Genomic DNA, 19,379 nt, shown 5'->3' with positions numbered 1-19,379 from the left:
CCTGCCTCCCTGCTGCTTCTCTTAGATGTCCTTCCGTAGTGGTGGGAACGTAATCCCCACTGTCTCTCCCACCATGACACAGGGCCCAGGGCGCTCCGTGTTTCGGCATGTCATGTTCCATGGTGATGGGTGCAGAGACCAGTCCTTGGTGACGTCGGCTCGTCTGGGCATTCGTCACTGGGAGGGGGGTCCTCACACAGGCAAACACACATACACACCGATCCGATCATGTAGCTCATTTGTTGTCAAAGGGACTGTGTTACTGAGAAATGAACCCTGGTGTTGGGAAGTGACTGAAATACATTGAGATAATTTCTCTGTAGCTACTTTGTTCAAATGGCCCTTTCATGACAATACCGTGTGGTTTTTGCAAAGAGACACTGACATGTGCCCAGGCTTTCAGAGGCTATTTTGAGATGAATGGACTGCTGGGCTGGCTTTTGTGGGTTCTCGTTAAATGAAATGAAACTGGAGGCCTTAATTCGGGGCTTTGTCTACACGGCCGGCCAGCCACAAAGCAAAGAGTTGCTGGAAGGGCTGAGACAGGAGCTGGGTTTAAAGGGATAGAGCTCGTTAGCCCAACACTGCCAAGGAAGGTGTGCGCATGAATGCCCTGCTTGTGAAGAAGATCTCGGGGTGATATTAACCCACCACAAATTTAGCCCTGTTGGACATCATTGGGCAAGGAGGGAGTTGCAGAAGAGATTTAATGTGCTGAATAGTGGGATGAGCCCCACAGACAGACAATATCTGGCCCCCACGGGCTCCCGGCTGCTTCTTGGGACCAACTGCCCAGCCCTCTGAGAATGGCACCCACTAGTTTCCCGCTGGTCCAGCCAGGGAGGGGTTCTTCGCAGCAAGAGGGCCAGCACAGTCCAGTCTCATCCAGAGGTAGAAATTGGTAGAAGGAGATCATGGTACATGTAGCACAGCGTGGTGACCTCAATTAGCTTTCCAGCCCTGCTGCTCAGGGGCCCTGTGCCAGGTGCTTAGGGAGAAAGGGGCCATGTGGAAGGGAGAGCAAACCAAAGGAAGAATGTAAGGAGCTCAGGAGACAAGGTCGCTCTGGGAAGTGGCCTCATGGCAGGCAGGTCTACACAAGTGGTAGGAGGGTGGTGTTTCCATCTCGGGAGTGTAAGCATTTCCAAGCTCGTGTGAGATACTCTGCTGAGCCCTGGAGCTGGAAGAGGAGGATTTGAAGGGATCATGGTGGTAACCTGTGTTCCTGAATTAGAACCACGAAAGGTGGGTTTGGGGACCCTGCACGTGTGGGACCTTGGATTCAAGATGGCGACTCTGGGCCGCATCCTCCAGGAGCAGTGCCTGTGGCATGCGGTTCTTTATACGATGCTCCTTCATTCTGCAGACGTCTCCTGAGTAGCTAGCATGTGTCAGGCGCTGTGCCAGGGGCTGTGTGATGCAATGTTAAGCAGTGATAAATAAGACACTTGGCCTGCCCTTGAGGAGTTCCCAGTCTGGGGCAGATATGGACACGTAAATGATTATAGTTCCATAACGTCTCATAACAAATTATAGTAAAAGGCAGAAAGAGGTGCTGAGATAGTAACTGATGACGGGATGAGGGCAGATCTGGGAAGTCTGAACAGAAGAAGAAACATTTGAGTTGGTTTTTGAGGATAAATAGGAGCTAGTAAGGAAGAGGGGAAGGGGAGGGAATTCTGGCCAAAGGGGGTGTGTACAAAATATGGGAGGCAGGAAAGAGTGAGGCACTAGCAAGAAGCAGGAGGTTGGAAAGGCAGCAGCCTTTGAGTAATGCTGCAGAGCCTTTCACATCCAAGATTTCATTTGATTCTCCAAACAGCCCTGTGGGTATTAGCCCCATTCTACAGATGAATCATGAGCTTGGGGTTACACACAACTCATTACCTGCAGTGCTGATGAGAAGGGCAGAGGGGTGGGAGCCACATACAATCCATACAGTCTTCTCCGACCAGAGTTGCCGCGGAGGGAGTGTGAGGGCACAGGAAGCAAGGGGGGAGGAGGGAATGAGCCAAGCTATTCTTTTCATTGATCCTAAAAGGAAGTGAACTCCACCTTATTCGAGATCAGTGGTTCCAAATTATCAAACATAATTTATAAACTATGTTCTCCTAGACCCTAGAAGCTGTGAGGGGGACAGGGAATATTAAGATGTCCCTGCATCTGTCTTTCTGCCCCGAACCACCCTGGGCAGTCCCAAGAGCTTCGTGGGGAAGTGTTCCCTAGCAGCGTAGCAATCATCCCTTCTTGTGTTTGTGGTAGCATTGTCCTTCCTGCCGTCCAAGCTCAAAGCCTTGGAAATGAGATGTGACCACTGCCTTCCTCCAGCATCCTCAAAGTCACAACAATGAATGTTTAATATCGCTTACATTCATCCATTCCTTTCCATGTCCATGACTACCATGCCACTGTAGACCTTTAATTCATCAACTGTGTCCACTTCTCTGTGTCCATTTCTTTTTTTTTTTTAAGATTTTATTTATTTATTTGACAGAGACAGACACAGCGAGAGAGGAAACACAAGCAGGGAGAGTGGAAACACAAGCAGGGAGAGTGGGAGAGGGAGAAGCAGGCTTCCTGCGGAGCAGATAGCCCGATGCGGGGCTCGATCCCAGGACCCTGGGATCATGACCTGAGCTGAAGGCAGACGCTTAACAACTGAGCCACCCAGGTGCCCCACTCTGTGTCCATTTCTGCCCCTTTCCTCTAGGGCCATCCACCCCGTGTGACACCAGGAGATCACGTGATCGTGATCTAAGGCAAAGCTTTGGCCACTTTACTTCCCCCTTCAAAACCATCATAGCACATCGTAAGTGCTCAGTTAATGTTGCGTGAATGAAATGCACTTGAGTGCGTCTACACTGCCTGAGCAGTAGCATGCAAATCCCTCCCTCTGCTTGGAGGGGCTCCTACAACCCAGTCTCAAGTTACCTCTTCAGCCTTATCTTTAACTACTGGCTCACACTTGGCCCACTCCACAGATAATTGGGCCATTGCTCTGCTCCGTAAGGAGCTTATACTTTTCTACTCTACTCTGATCGTGGCTGGTCCTCAAACAAGAAATCTCCCCACTACCCTCGCCCATCTCTCTGTGGCCAAGTGCCTTCCATCTGTCAAGACCCCGGTGGGATGCTCCTCCATAAGCCATATAAGGTCAGGCCTAAAAGCTGTGTTTAAGAAAGAAGGAGAGAAGCACATTAAGTTACCTCCCAGGTCACAAAGTCACTTCGGTTCTCTGAATCTCTTTTGTATTCCTCTGTTTAAAAAAGTGGTATTGACTGTCCTTATCTCACAAAATTGCCAGGGGGATCAAATGAGATCATGTATGTGAAAGTATTTAGCAAATGATTATCTAGAATTAAACAGTAATAATTACTATGCACATATTGTGATGATTAGTATACCTACATTTTTCTGTCCCTGATAAGCTCAAGATCTGCATGAATACAGTAACCACGAGCCACATGTGGCCAGGGAGCACTTGAAATGTGGCTGGTCCTAACTGAGATACGTTGCCAATAGAAATACACCTACCAGATTTTAAAGACTCACTACCAAAAAAAGGTAAAATACCCAATTAATAATCTAATCAGCAACTTTTATAATGATCACACGTTGAATTAATATTGTGGATACATTAGCTTAAATGAAACGTACTATTGAAATAAATTCCACAATCTCTTTTTGCGTTTCACGGGGCTACCAGGAAATTTCAAATTCTATATGTAACTGTCGTTAGATTTCTTTTGGACATCACTGCCCTGGAGAATTGGAAGCGTGCTGTATTTTGTTCTATAGCCCCTTGTGGGAACACCATCCCTCTTTGTCTGATGGATTATGATGTGAGTATACTCTTTCCTTCATCCATTCGGGAATGTTCTGGCGGAGGTTTGGAGGTGATATCAGATTGTGTGAGGACAAGCTGGGTGCAGGGGCTCTGGCTCTGCCATCACCTCCTCCAAAGTCTCCAGTGTGTCTGTGGCGATAGGTCATGCCCCACTGGTGCGCACCACTGTCACCGCCGCACCTCTCGGCGCTCGGAAGACATAGGGTACTGGCCTCACTTCCCCTTTCTCCTGGCCTGCCCCTCTCCTGGCCACCCTCTCCATGATTAGGGCCCACTTATCAGAAGGGGTAGGGAGGTGAGTTAGGGTGGGATCTTTCACAGGAAAGCGAAACTCACCGATGAATCACCTGCAGGCTCCTCCCCTCCAGAGGAGTCGCTCCGGAGATCACAGCCCGCACGGTTCCCTTTGTAAACAATGGGGAATGGGAAACACTTGGCCTCCTGCAGGCAAAGAGGCAGTTACTTGGGTGGGAAACCTGGAGCTTTCCTACTGGGGTACCTGATGAGGCCACCTGTCTTCTCTGGGACTCACTGCCAGAGCAAGGAGAGAAGCCAAAGGCAGTCGGGATCACTCAGACACGGGACTGGGACACGGAGCAGCCCCCCCCCCACCATGCCCACATTATTGAGCCACCACCGAGGGCCAGGACCCTCCTAGCCCCTCCCTACTCACTTCCCCCCTCTTCCTCCTCAGGCAGCAGAACCTTGCTTTTGACACGGGAGACAGTAAAGGGACAGCCCTGAGCAGATGCTTTGGCAGCCTGTTACCTTCAGGAAACACGGACGGGACCAGTGTCTCCATGAGGGAGCATCACCACCAGCCCTCTCTTGGCCGCAGCTGGTGATTACCAGTCCTCTCTCCAGGGCTGACCCACCAACACAGGCCTGCAGAAGACAACACCCAAAGTGGGGGCACTATGGGGCCCTGCCTCCTTCTGACTCTGTAATAGCATTTGAAGAGATTATACAACTTTTTTAAATAGAGTCTTAGCAGGCCTGGGAGAGGGATTTGTCTCTCCCGAGTGTCTTTTCTTCAGGATACGTGTCAGAAGGATTCTTAAATCTTCAAAAAACCTTCATCTCTCCGTGAGATGAGAACGTGGTAGCAGTAAGGCACAGTAAAAAACCTGCTGATAGACAGATGGAATGGTGTAATTATACGCAGGAGGGAGAGAGGGAGCGTTTGCTGAAATTATTAGTGTGGGCAGACAATTAGAGGCTTTTCCAGAAGATTACACTTTTCCCTCCCATCTGCGCTCCATTTAGGAGTTTTTACATTCACAATGCTATTTCCTCCTCAGCTGTGCCATTTGCCATTTTGCCCAAATTATTATTGTGCTTGACTTTGCATTTGTTCAGACTTCCCCAGCATCTCGTCTTCACTTCTTGACACATGCCGGCTCTCGGGAGCCTGCTCCCACTCTCCTCCTCGCCCTTCCCATCTCCTTTCCCTTCGCTCTCTCCTCCTCCTACTTCTCCTGCCCCCCAGTGGAGACTTGAAAATGTCTACCAGGAGTATGGCTGCTTTTTGGAGGCTGAGTGAGACGTGATCTGCCGTAAAGTAAGAGAAGGTGATTGAAGCGATCTGTAGCCCTATGTTCTGCCCCCTGGGACCCGCTCCAAAGCCATAGACGAGGCTGAGCCCCCAGGAACGTGAGGCTGGCTGGACATTTAGAATCTGTGGTTTGGACCCAGAGGAGGGAACCAGTGTTCTCTTTCCATCCAGTTCTACCTGAGTTCGGGTCATTGGGATTGGTCCACATCTTCGGATCTATAGGCACATGGCCCTAGAATCCAGCACGTTATTTATAATCCCTGTTCATTTATTCATTCATTCAACACAAAGGCATGGAGCATCTATTGTGTCCCAGTCTCGGGACTTAATCCCGGGAGGGAAGGAGAGAACCAACATTTATTCCGTGGCTGTTCCGAGTCAGGGCCTGCAAAAGGTACTTTGGCAAGTGGGAATTATTGTCTTCACATTCCAGGTGGGAAATGAGGTTCTAAGCAGTTGAGTTAGTTGCCCAAGTCAGAGACAGAGTGCCACAGCCTGGATCTCTGGCTCCAGGACTAGCGCTCTCTACCGTATACCTCTGGTCCCAGGAAAATAGACGAAGTCCCTGCCTTCTGGTAGCCCTGTCATCAGCTGGATAAATAAGCACATACACAATGGCAATAGTAAATAGGGAGGGCCATGAGCCAGGGGGACAAAGGTCTGCAGAAGCCGGGAGGAAGAAGTGACTAAGCATTTATGAGGAGCCCGAAGGGAGCATGCTAGAGTAGCAGGCTGAAGGATGAGTAGAAGTTGGCCAGGGAGAGAAGCAAGGAAGGCGCATCGTGAGCCAAGAGGACAGCAGGTGTGTAAAGTGGCTGATTGAAAGGAAGGAGCCAACACTTCTCTTTAATGAAATTTTTTGTCCAGCCTTTTCCCATTCATTACACCATTTTATCCTCAGGCAACCCCCAGGCGGTCATCACCGTCTCCGCTAATGCAGATGAAGAAACAGAGGCTCAGGATGGGTGAGGAGCTTGCTTAGAGAGGAAGTGGCACCATAGATCCACAGTCTGAGCCCCGGGCAGTCGGACTCTAGTCTAGCTCCTGACCTTGGTCTCCAGAGAGCTGAGGTATGTTTGGATAATGGAGCCTATTCGGTGTCGCCAACAAGCAGTGCACAAGGTGCAGGCAGGAGGATCGCATGCTTCTAAGGCAGGAAGGGAGCCCGATGTCAACTCACCAAGGGTCATATGAACGACACAATGGGTTTGGCCCAGACTGTGGCGATGCGGCCCCATTATGGGGTGTGGTGTGTTGGTGGTGTGGTATGTTGGTTGGCAGCGTCTGGCAGTTGATGGAGGATGGCCAGGAGGGAGCACCAGCCTGCAGGGGGCGGGAAGATCATTTGGAAGGTGGGTCCAGACGTCAAGGTGAGAGGTGATGGGCCTGAGGTAAGGCTGTGGGAGCAGAGGCAGGATTCGGAATCTGACTGGAGGTTGGGAATGAAGGAGATGCAGAGGAACTAGGAAGTTACAGCCTCAGAAACTGGACGGACAGTGTTGCTGTTAACCAAGCCAGGGTTTCAAGGAGGAAGAGGAGGAGGTTCGGGAAGAGAAGGGAGAAGAATGAATTAATCAAGAAGGAAACTTTAAGCCCTGAAGGCTCTCTTCATCAAATCATCAGAGGAGGCAGCCGTGCCAAAGAACTGGGACTGTCCCCATGAATTCTAGATAATCTCACGCCATCCCACTAAAAATAAATTAAAAAATAAAGTTTTCCAGGTGACTCTACATCTGACCACCTGCTTGCCTGTCTCTGTGGGCGATGGAGGATTCTCCCGCTCCACACTTTCTTCCCCTCTTGCATCTCTGCCCCAGCTCCACCTTTGCAGTGCTGCGGAGCCCCAGAGATGTGGAAATCCACAGACAGGCAGGCACATGGAGACACACAGACAGACCCCACACTAAGGAATTAGTCCAGCCCTCATCAGAATTCTGGAAGATGAGTGGTGACTGACACTGCTGGCTAGTAAAGAAGTCAGGGACAAGGGGACCCCAGTGGATCTGGAAGGCTTTGCTGAGCCTAGAGAGACAAAGGTGCAACGATGAAGGGCATAGAAGGTGAAGCCTTGGGGAATGTGAGAGGGACTGATGCCAACTTTACCAGCCGAATGGAATTCGGGCTGCCATGTAACTGAGAGACTTGGGGGGTGGAGGGTGGTGAAGCTAACCCCAGGGGCTTTTGGGTCTGTGCAATAGTACAGACACATCAGCCAGCCCCAGGGCCAGGATTCAGGAAAGCTGATTGCACTTCTAACTCAGACACTGGCTTGGTGATCTTGGACAGCTCACTTTTTCTCTCAGATCCCTCTGGCATCTTATAGATCTGTGATTCCTCTGATCACACAGATAAGAGCAACCCCAGAAATTATCCATGAAGAGAGTACGGGCCGGCACACTTTTTCTATAAAGGGCCAGATAGGAAGTATTTCTGGCTATCGGAGCTCATTCACAGCTAATCATCTCTGCCTTCATAGTGCAAAAGCCACCACAGACAGAACACAAACAAGTGGGCTTGGCTGTGTTCCAATACAGCTTTATTTACCAAAACAGACAGCGGCCAGATTTGGCCATTGTTTGCTGACCCCCGACATAGAGCATTCTGGGCACAGGGACCCTTGCAATTTTCCAAGCAAAGTGAAGGAGTGAGGGAGACTTCGTCCCTTGGAGAGACCCCCGGGCATGGTGCACAAGTCCAAAAGATGAGGTTAGGTGGGATGCTAACCTGTGTCTTCCAGCTGTCCTTAGAAGGGGCTTCACAATCAGTGAGTACCTACCTGTACTAGGTAAGTCCTTCTACATATACAAAATATCTGCATCCTCATTATTAACAACAGGCCTAGGGGCGCTTGAGTGGCTCAGTCAGTTAAGCCTCCTGACTTTTGGTTTCGGCTCAGGTCACGATCTCATGGGTTGGGAGATGTCGGGAGCCCAGATGGGGCTCCGTACTCACCACACAGTCTGCTTGTCCCTCTCCCTCCCCATCCATTCTTCCAGGGCTCTCTCGCTCTCTTCCCCCCCTCTCTCTCTCTCAAATAAATAAATAAAATCTTAAAAAAAAAAAAAACAGCCCTCTATTCTTAACCTCTTTTACAGATTTAAAAAAATAAAGTGTGGCTCATCGAGATTAGGCAACTGTCTTAAGATCACATTGCTTAGAGTAGAACCCAGATAAAACTTCAGAGACTGAGAAAGGCATAGCACCATTCATTATCCAAAGAAGCAGACTCTTCTTTTTTTGAAGGTCTGGTCACAGCCCCCAAACCTCCACTCAGAGCAGCTTTCCCTGCACCCACCCAGAGCTGACTTGGCCCAGGCAATCATTCTCCACACTTTCCCTGCTGCCTCTGCAGTATTTTCCGTCCCCACCTCTGAATGTCGTGGAGCGTGATGCTGACACAATCAGGCAGAATCCCCAGTCCAGACAGCCCCACAGCCAGGGGAGACACAACTCCAGCACACGCGCTCTGGGATACACTGGAAAAGTACAATTCACTTTAAATAGATTCCCATTTAAATAAGCAATAAAACAAGAACGGCCATTTGCAGTGAGCATTTCCAGGGTTTGATGAGCTAGGAGTTCGGACTGGGCGGGGGTGGGGGAGTCTTTTTCATTATTTCCCCATCCCTGCAATTTCTTTTTACTGCCTGATGACTTTGAAAGGGAGGAGGGGGGAAATGAATGTGGCCCCTTAGGGATGGAGCCACAGCTCCTATCTCCTGCTGCAGTCTGTCAAGTTCAACTTCCCAATTGTCCGAGGGTTTCTTTGTGAGCTACGCCTCTATCCTTCTACCTCTTTGGCCCGTGGCTGCCTTGGCCTGCCTCCCTCCACTGATAGGTTCCAAGCATCCTGGGAGATGAGGTGGGAAGACAGGGGTGGGGTACCGGGGAGGGGCAAGAACTAGGAGACTGAGACCTGGAACTGGAGAATCTGAGTTTTATAAAGGTGTATCTAGAAGGCAAGTTCGGGGGGGGCAGCCAAGGCCAGGGCATAGTCAGAAATGTCTTCATTTCCTTTCTCTTTTTCTCTGATGTCAGATGTGATTCCTTCGCTAGGAGGTAACCTGCCTCAGTTTACACTAACATGGAAAGCGATAGAGACTGCCACTGATAGACATTCCTTCTTTTTGGAAGCTCACCTGACTTAGAATCTATATTCTAGCACTCTAGCTATGGGCGAATGTATGTGTTTGCGCACACACCCGTGTGCATGTGTCTATGCGTGACATCACACATAACTGTATGTTCACTCTGTTTGGAACCATGTCCCATACCATGAGCTACATGCTTCTACAGCATTCCAGCATAGTCTTTCTTTCCTTGTTGACTTTTCTTTTTTTTTTAATAAGATTTTATTTATTTATTTGACAGAGAGAAATATAGCAAGAGAGGGAACACAAGCAGGGGGAGTGGGAGAGGGAGAAGCAGGCTTCCCCCTGAGCAGGGAGCCCGATGCGGGGCTCGATCACAGGACCCTGGGATCATGACCTGAGCCTAAGGCAGACGCTTAATGACTAGACCACCCAGGCACCCATCCTTGTTGACTTTTCAAGCATTCTTCCCTTCCCGACAGGAAGTTTCCATCTTAGGACTTCCCACAATCCACCCTGTATTTCGAGCATAGCCTGCTGACAACCACCTTTGACTTTGCTCCTCATCTTGAGTCCCAGCCATGCTTAAAACCAAAGAATCAGCTCTAACCAAGTTCTGATTTTTCTACTCCTATCAAGCCATTCTTTCCATTCCCCTGAAGTCACTGCCCTTCTTAGGACAATTTAGCTGTGTGGAATCGCCACAGAGTGGCTGCTCAGTGAAGCTCTCCTCAACAGCCATGCTGCCGACCCACATTACAGATGGGGCACACAACTTCACATTTGATTTTCTGTTACCATTTATTGTTCTTATGTTGTTTTGTATGTGTTAGTCTGCTAAGCTGTCTGAATATGAAAAACTACACACATTCATACAGACATTTCTCAATCATCCTCTCAGTATCAGTTAGCTATGGCTGTGTAAGAAATAATGCCAAACTTAAGGGCTGAAAAATAATAAGCATTTCTTACTGCTCATTGAGCTGTGTGGCAGCTGGGCAGTTTTGCTAACCTGGCCCGAGATCAGCTAAACGTAACTGGACTCAGTCACCCATCTGTCATTAACCTGCAGTCATCTTGGGTGGCCATACATGTCTGGTGGTTGTGTCACTGTTGGCAGCGGTGACAGAGGTCACTGGGCCATATATCTGGCATCATCCAGCCTGTTATCACAGGCCGGGCACACGGTGGCAGCAGGGCTCTAAGGGGGTGTGAGGAAGCATGAAACTTCAATTCAGAACTAGACACCCTCATTTCCACCACATTCTGTTGGCCACAGCAAGTCACAAGGCTAGTTCATATCTGAGGAATAAGGAGATAGACTCTACCCCTTGATGGGAAAATCAGCAGAGTCGCATTGCAAAGGGTGTGGATTCAGGGAGAGGGGGAGAATTGTCTGCCATGTCCACTACTGGACATATACATAACATAAACCAATTTTGGATTTGGTCAAATCCAAAAATTGGTTCTGTTGTAACTATACCCATTTATGTGTTCTCATCATCCTTTGTACCTAGCTCTGATCTCTTCCAAGGTTGGCCATGGTGTGGTCATCTCAGGACCCAGCTCATGGGGGGAAGGTCCTTGTTACTGCGAAATAGGTAATCCAGTTGAATAGGATCATCTATTGTTTGATGAGCCAACCCATGAATTCATAGGATGACAGTAAATAAAATATGAATCCAGTAAGTTTCATTGCCTCTTTTCATAAGCAATAAACAAGCATTCAGAACTTCTTCAGTCAAAGATGCTAGCCTAATCTTGCCCAGAGAATAGTGCAAGGATCAAGAAGGGGCATAGACGGGAGCTGCGAACTTCTCAATTTCTGACAGCAGCTTATGGCCGAGCAGCTTATGGCATCTGGCCAGTCTCTCTCCTGCATGCACACACCCCGTAATCACGTGCTCCAAGGTTTTCCTCGCTCCAGATCAGGGGCATCTGGGAGCTTTCCATCTGTGGCCTCACTCCCTTTCATCAGTAACAGTGACTCGCGTTGAGACACAAATGAACTAAATACAGCCACTAATCACATACTCTCATTTTTAGTCCATGAATGGCTCTTTTTATTTCATTTCTTTCTTAATTTATGTGTTTGTTCTTATTTGTTTGTGACTTATGGATTTTGTTTTTGTTTTTGCTTTTGTTTTGGTGGAGGGACAAGGTTGATACGTTGGAATTTTCTGTAATAATTTTTTTTTTTTAATGTTGAACTGAACCAGAGATTCTTCTCTTGAACATTTGGCAGTAATTTAGTGAGGGCTTATAGGGATAGCTCCCACCTTTTCTTTTCCTTGTAGTAAAAAAGTAGAACATAAAACGTCCTACCTTGGCCACTTTTAAGTGCTCAGTTCAGTAGTGTTAAGTCTGTTCACATTGCTGTGAAACAGAGCTCCAGAACTTTTTCATCTCACAGTCTGAAAGTTTATACCCATTAAATAACAACTCCTCATTTCTCCCAACCCAGCCCCTGCTAACCACCATTCTACTTTCTGTTTCTATGAATTGGACTACTTCAGATACTTCATATAAGTGGAATCTGCAGTGTTTGTGTTTTGGTGATGGGCTTATTTCCCTCAGCATAATGTCCTCTAGGTTCATTCATGGTGTAGCCTATGTCAGAATTTCCTCCCTTCTTAAGGATGAATAGCATCCTATTGTATGTATCTCCCGCCTTTGTTTATTCATTCATCTGTAGGTGACATTTGGGGTGTCTCTGCCTCTTGGCTGTTGTGAATACTGCTGCTGTGAACGTGCATGTGCCCCTACTTTCCAATGTCTTGAATACATACCCAGAAGTGGGATTGTTGAATCATATGGTAGTTCTATTTTTCATTTTTTAAGGAAACTCCGTACTGTTTTCCATAGCGGCTGCACCATTTTACATTCCCACTAGCAGGGCACAAGACTTCCAACTTCTCCTCATCCTTGCCAACACTTGTATTTTCTGATTTTTTGATAGTAGCCATCCTAATGAGTCTGAGGTGATAGCTCGGTATGGTTTTCATTTGCATTTCTCTGATAATTAGTGATGTTGAGCAGCTTTTCATATGCTGGTTGGCTATTTGTATCTTGGAGAAATATTCAAGTTCTTTGCCCATATTTTAATTGATTCTCTGATTTTTTTTTTGTTTCTATTGTTGCATTTGTGTATTTTTAAATACTTTGATAAATGTCCATTCAATCACCCACAATCAAGAAAACTAGAAACATAACAATAAAAAAATTAAAAAAAAAAAAAAAGAAAGAAAACTAGAGCATTGACCTCAGTCTGAATTGCATCCCCATCTTCCTCTGCCCGAAGTAACAAAGGGCCATCTTGAATCTTATGTTTGTTATTGCCTTGCTTTCCTTTTCTTTTTTTCAAATGAAGTTTTATTATAGCTACATATTTTCTTTAAAAAATAATATCTTGATTTGGATTGATTTTAATTTTATATAAAGGGTAACATGCAATATTTATTATTTTGGGGCCTGCTTTTTTTACTCAAATTCTATTACTAAGACTAATCCATATTGTTGCACATGGCTATTGCTCATTCATTCTGACTGAGGTTTATTATTGTATTATATACCTACGCCACAGTACATTTATCCATTCTCCTGTCAGAATACATTTGTATGGTTTCTAGGGTTTTGCTGTTTATGAATAGTGCTGTTATGCACATTTTCATCCATATCTACTGGTGGACATGTATGTGAGTTGCCCTTGTGTATTTTCCTAAGAGCAAGATTGCTGGGTTGTAAGGTATTTGAATGTTCAACTTCACAAGATGAGGCCAAACTGTTCCCAAAGTGGTTGCACATTTCACACTCCCACCAGCAATGTGCAAAAGGTTCTGTAGATCCACACTCTACCAACACTTGATATTGTCGAACTTCTTAATTTCTGACAGACAAATGGGTGAAGATGGTATCTCATTTGCCCTTGATATGCATTTCCCTGATCATTAATGAAGCTGAACATCCCTTCATATGTTTATTGACTATATGTGTTTCTTTAACCAAATTAAGAACTTCTGTTCATCAAGACACTGCGAATAAAGTGAAAAACAAGTTACAAAGCAAAGCGAGTTATTTGCCACACACACAGCTGACAAAGATTTAGTGTGAAGAATATAGACAAGAAGGGGACAACTCACCCCAAAAAAATGACCGGCATTTCTCAGAAAATCCCCCTGGTTATTACTGTTAACTATAAAAACGTATTTGGATCCATACCAGCAGCTAGTCACAGAGTGGAGATTTCTCACATCAAATGGAAACTTTTTTTAGTGTAGAAACAACTTTCCAAGGCCTTGTCCTTAGCTAGTTCAGAGATTAGTCAGAAAAGCCTGCTACTTTCTCACTTGCCAGCTAGAGAAATCATCTGAGTCCAGAAAAGGTGTTCACAAGGATAAAAGCTCAAAGCCAAGATACTCTCCCACATGGTTGCCTAGGGACAGTCAGGCCTTAGAAAACCCTAAAACTTAAGGCATGAAATCACCATCTTTCTCAAAGAGAACTACTCAACACTTTCCCCATCAGGGACCTTCCAGAGTATTCCCAGGGAAATTAGGGAATCTTCTGCTCAGTATTCATGAACTAAAGAAAGGGGGACCATTTCTCTTGCTCTAAAACTGCTCTCAGGGATACTTGGGTGGCTCAGTTGGTTAAGCATCTGCCTTCGGCTCAGGTCATGATCCCCGGGTACTGGGTTCGAGACCCGTGCTGGGCTCCTTGCTCAGCGGGGAGCCTGCTTCTCCCTCTGCCTGCCACTCCCCCCACTTGTGCTCTCTCTCTCTGACAAATAAATAAATAAAATATTTTTAAAAAATTTTAAAAATAGTAAAACTGCTCTCAGACTAATGACAAAAAAAATAATAATCTATATAGAACTAATTTCTCTCCGACATTCCTTGGAGCCAAAGAAATGGTTAAATATTTAGGCTTTGCAGGACTTCCCTGCTCGGATATGAGTTTCTGGTGAAGAGTAAAGAGAAGGACTATAAGAGGTCAGCAAATAAACGAATTAAAGGCAACGGGCACTAGCTGTCAATAAACTTCAACATAGGCTACACAGCCAATAAAGCCCACAGAGGTCTATTCCGGAGTGCATCTGAGGCTTCCTTCCGAGGTTTCCCCCCGTGCCTTGGGAGGGACTTGGAGAAGGAAAGTTCAAGCTCTAGGAGAGCACCGAGACAGAGAGATAAATAGGGACTGAAATGAGAGCTGGCTGCCATGCCCCCGCTTCTGTTTCACTAGCCAGTTTCCTAACATGTTGCTTGCCATTTGCAGTTAATAGCAAGTGTCTTCCCGTATTTATTCACTTACCTGTCAGGGGTACCTATTCCCTGTGCAGCAGTGTGAAATCTGAATCGCAGATTATGCCTTCGGTGCTAACCTGTCAGTCCCAGGGTATCCTCCGCGGAGACCCAGGCAGCCACAGAAAAGTGACAGGCAGGCAGGTGGCTAGTTGCACTGACTTGAAGAAAACTAACTAAAAGCTGGACCTTTGCAATGGAAGCTACCAGAGAAACTGGCTAACAAGACATCCTTTCCAGTTTCCCAGCTGGGTTTGGATGAGATCATTAGACATGTCTCCACTGGGGAGTGTCAAGGTAAGACAGAGCTAGGTGATAAGACAGGCAGCTAGGAAGTCTGAAGGCTTCCCCTTCAAAACAGAGGAAACATCCTCTTTGGAGCTGGGAGGAGTTGGAGTGGTCAAGCTTGTGATCTCCTGCACACATTGGAGGAGAGGGTGTTAGATGACACGTCAGCAGCTCGGGGTCCCTGAATTCCTGGGTGGAACGTGAGAGTCTGGCTGATTCGGGTCATCCTCCAGGTGACCCATTCTCGCCCCCCATCTAGATGAAGCAAATTCCTACACCACATATTAATCTAAGAGGCCTCTGGGAGAACATACCAGCTCATTTGAAAATCATCTTTCATAACTATTCCAGAATTCTTTCCAGCCGCTAAAACAGCAAATCACAGATTGTTGACATTTCCAGCAGGACCACAGGTCAGTTTATCCCTTGGTGAAGATGGGGTGGTTCACGCCCAATACATCATTACAGCTCATTCTCTCTCTCTCTCTCTCTCTCACACACACACACATCACTTCTACATAGCTTCTTTATAGCCAGCCAAACAAAAACAAGACTGAAAACAGAAAAAAAAAAAAAAATTCCCCTATCCAACCTTTTTTTCCCCTTTTATTTCCTTCCTCATCATCTTCCCACTGTTGTTTGGGGCCTAGAGAGTTCTGGGTAGTTAGTGTTCGATGTTATTAAGCAAAAATTTCTTGTGACAGCCACCATGTCATCTTGTAGTCTTTTGGCATTGATAGAGACAAGAAAAGAGCTTAACACATTTCCTTCCTTCCAGGAAACTGGGACATCAACAGAGATTTATAAAATACACACTGTCCTCCTTACTGAAAACTGACGCTGTATATTGAAAGCAAGTAACAACAATTCCTTCCTGTATTGTTTAATTATGAGCTGATGCAGCCAAGATAAAGGCCCAACCAATGGAGGGCTCAAAAATGCCAATCATTCTGTGAAGAAAGCTGAGGTTTACTCTCTCCTTTTATTATATTTGTTATGATTTTAGTTTGTTCAGTGGTAAATGCAATATTGACATTTAGAACTCCTAGAGGAAAGAAAGAAAGCAAGAAAGAAAGAAGGAAAGAAAGGAAGGAAGGAAGGAAGGAAGGAAGGAAGGAAGGAAGAGAAAGAAAGAGAGAGAGAGAGAGAGAGAGAGAAAGAAAGAAAGAAAGAAAGAAAGAAAGAAAAAGAAAGAAAAGAAAGAAAGAAGAAAAAAAAGAAAGAAAGAAAAAGGCAACCAAAACATTGCTAACTTCAAATATTTGAGCAGTTTCCAACCGGAGGCCACGGGTTTTTCTCACTCTGTTTTTAATTTTATTTCCCTCACCACCCCCCTCCCCGACATTTCCACAGAGGCATATCTTCCAGTCAACAATGTATTTGCAATCAATATCTCTTCTGTACAGCATGCATGCAATCATGTTCTAAATGGAAAAGGAAGGTTATTGAGTGCACTCATTGAGATCATCTGACTGTGGCCAGAGCTGGGTGAGGAGGTAGTCAGACAGTGGAAACCGGACAGTGGGAAGAAAGATGCTCTCTGCATTACTGATCGACGGTGTTGGCAATCATGCTGAGCTCTCCAGCTCCATCCATCTTAAAGCCCAAATTATTTTAGATTTCTTGGTATTGACATACTAGCAGAGGCAGGGAGTTGTTCTTAAAGAAGTAATGCATCTCCTTCCCCTTGACATTTTCCTAAATATAATGGTTTATCCCTCCAATCTAACTAGTGCCCAGGATAACTTCTATAGGCATTGGACCCTTTCTTTTAGTTTTCTAGGTATTTCTTTCCTTTTGGATAGGTGGGAGGGTTTCTCCCCTGCTATTAGTGGCATCTGTGACTCAGGGCTCTTTAAAGTCCTGCTCACCCCATCATCACACCGCTTCTCCCTCTGCCCACCACTATCCATGAACTTTTACAGCTCTCTCACTAGACTGGGAGCCTTCTGGGAATAGAGAGGCCTTGTGGCATCCATCTTTGTATCTCCAACATCCACAAAAATGTCTGGCATGGAGGAACAATGTAAATTTGTTGAATTAAGAACTGAAAAAAAATGCATGAATGAAGCAATTAATCAATCAATCAGTCAATTAACTGAACATATCAGATATGGTAGTGTTACGGAACCTGGACTGGATCGCCTGACGGAAAAACCAAGCAGCACCCGGAGATCTTGGAGGACAGGAGGTTTATTTATCGCCGGCGAGCTCAGAGGAGAGGGATCTCCAAAGGTCTGAGCTCTGAGCACAAACAAAGGGGGCAATTTATACACTTCTACGTCTGCATACTTGGCACTTTTGGGGCGAAGCGGGGCAGGGAGAACGACCTGGATTGGTGCGCGCAGGAAGCAGAGCAGGGAGAAGAACCCGGAAGAGCCCCGGGGCAAGGACTGGGACTCTCCCGCTGGCTCGTTCGGCCATCTTAGGACACAGATTTTCCTTATCAGTAGCAGGAGAATGTTCTGGTAAATTGGAAAATCTTCTTGGAGCTAATAGAGAATGCTGTCATCCCCCCTCCCCACCCACTGCCACCACTATATTGTTTCCAGAATGGGCAACTCCAAAGGGCTGGAGGAATTCCTAGAAGCCTTGGTCTGTATTCTAGTGGTTTTCCCACACAAAAACTTCCAACGGGGTGAGACTGCCTTGTTTCTAAGGTTTAATGATTCAAAAATTAAAATATTTTAAAAGTAACATTGGGCTAGGTGAATTGGGGGCTATTATGTTTAGGAGACAGTGAAAATTCTTTCCTCTTTGTGCCAGTCAGAAAGGGATTTTTTTAATGAAATATGGCACCTGAATCAGGGCAACTCTGTGAATTAGCTTTAGCAAGAAAGCCAGGAGAGAAAATAATGACTAGTTCATTGCCTAGCTCAAAGCAGGGCTCAGCAAATGTTTGCGATAATGTTGCATAAATTAATCAGCTCCTTTCTGTGGCATGCTTCTTTCAAGTACCCATTCATGAACTTGAGCCCTCTTTGGCATGTCCTGAAGTTAGGCCTGTTCTAGCTACATCTGCAGCTTCGTCCCTTGCCTCTCGTGCCCTTGACTCCCACAGCCAGTCACACTCGTGACTCGTAACTCCAGGAATGCTATGCCCTCCTGGGCCTTCGTGCTTTTGAATGCAGTGCTTCCTTTTGTCAATGTGACCATTCTCCTAGTATCATCTCCCTGGTAGCTCGTACTTACCTTTCAAAATTTAGCTTAGGGTCACGAGCCCAGGAAACTGTCCCTCACCCACCCTCCTCCTTCCTCAGTGGCCCACTACCCCTTCATTGTCATAGCAGCCAGCCTATCTCCCACAAACTCTCAGCACACAGGACTGACTCCCTTTGTCTGTATACCTTCCATTCCGTTGTTTCATAGGGTTCATGAGATTAAGCTGAGGTTTTCTGTCTCTGTAGCCCAGCACCAAGCACGATGCCTAGAATCGTCCATAAGTGGTTACTAATGAACAAATACATTGATGAATTAGTGAAAGAATGCCAACCACTGAAAGAAGTCTGGAGATGACCTTGGAGAAGCCACATAACACAGAATAAGCTGAGGTTTTCTGTCTCTGTAGCCCAGCACCAAGCACGATACCTAGAATCGTCCATAAGTGGCTACTAATGAACAAATACATTGATGAATTAGTGAAAGAAAGCCAACCACTGAAAGAAGTCTGGAGATGACCTTGGAGAAGCCACATAACACAGAAAGCTGCCTCTAGACATGAGCCATGAGTCCAAAAAACATGAGCAGATAGATGGGTTGTGGGGGAGAAGCTCAAAGTGAGCAAAAATGCAGAGACCCCTGCCAATAAGCAGGACCAGAGGGGAAGGAGAAGTTTATGGAGTCAGGGGCTGCCTGAGGTGGGGTTTACTGAAACTGCTGGAATAGTGCCCACAGAGCCAGAGCAGAGAACCTTCCCTCCCCTCCCCCAGGGTCTAGAAGGCATGAGAACGAGCTATCGCATGGAGGAGAGGTAGAGGCAGAGTGGCACCAAATGAGTGAGGCTTTCCCATGGGGACTGGATTCAGCACTGATCAGGTACAAGCTGCTGTGTGAAGAGCTAGCATGAAGGAACAGTCTCCAGTGGTCCCTGACTCCAGTGAGTTCGCCATCCCATCCTGAGCAGTGTAGAGTGGCTCTGGAAACAATGATGTCTGCGCAACAGCTCCGAGCAGCCAAGATGCTGCTAACAGTGGGGAGATATTCACCGTCATAAGCAAGAGATCAAAATGAGATGGAAATGACATGTCACAGCATTTTAATTCAGCCTTTGTATTTTGGAATGTTTTAATTAAGGTTTA

The 19,379-nt window shown here is 46.4% G+C and overlaps 1 protein-coding gene across 1 annotated transcript in view; it reads left to right on the top strand.

Moving 5' to 3' along the window:
- The window catches only part of KIRREL3 (kirre like nephrin family adhesion molecule 3), a 539,810-nt gene that overhangs the window by 279,833 nt on the left and 240,598 nt on the right, over positions 1–19,379 (top strand).

The sequence above is a fragment of the Zalophus californianus genome, chromosome 11 (assembly GCF_009762305.2).
Source record: "Zalophus californianus isolate mZalCal1 chromosome 11, mZalCal1.pri.v2, whole genome shotgun sequence".
NCBI classification, from domain to species: Eukaryota; Metazoa; Chordata; class Mammalia; order Carnivora; family Otariidae; genus Zalophus; species Zalophus californianus.
This window is presented reverse-complemented; position numbering and strand designations above follow the sequence as displayed.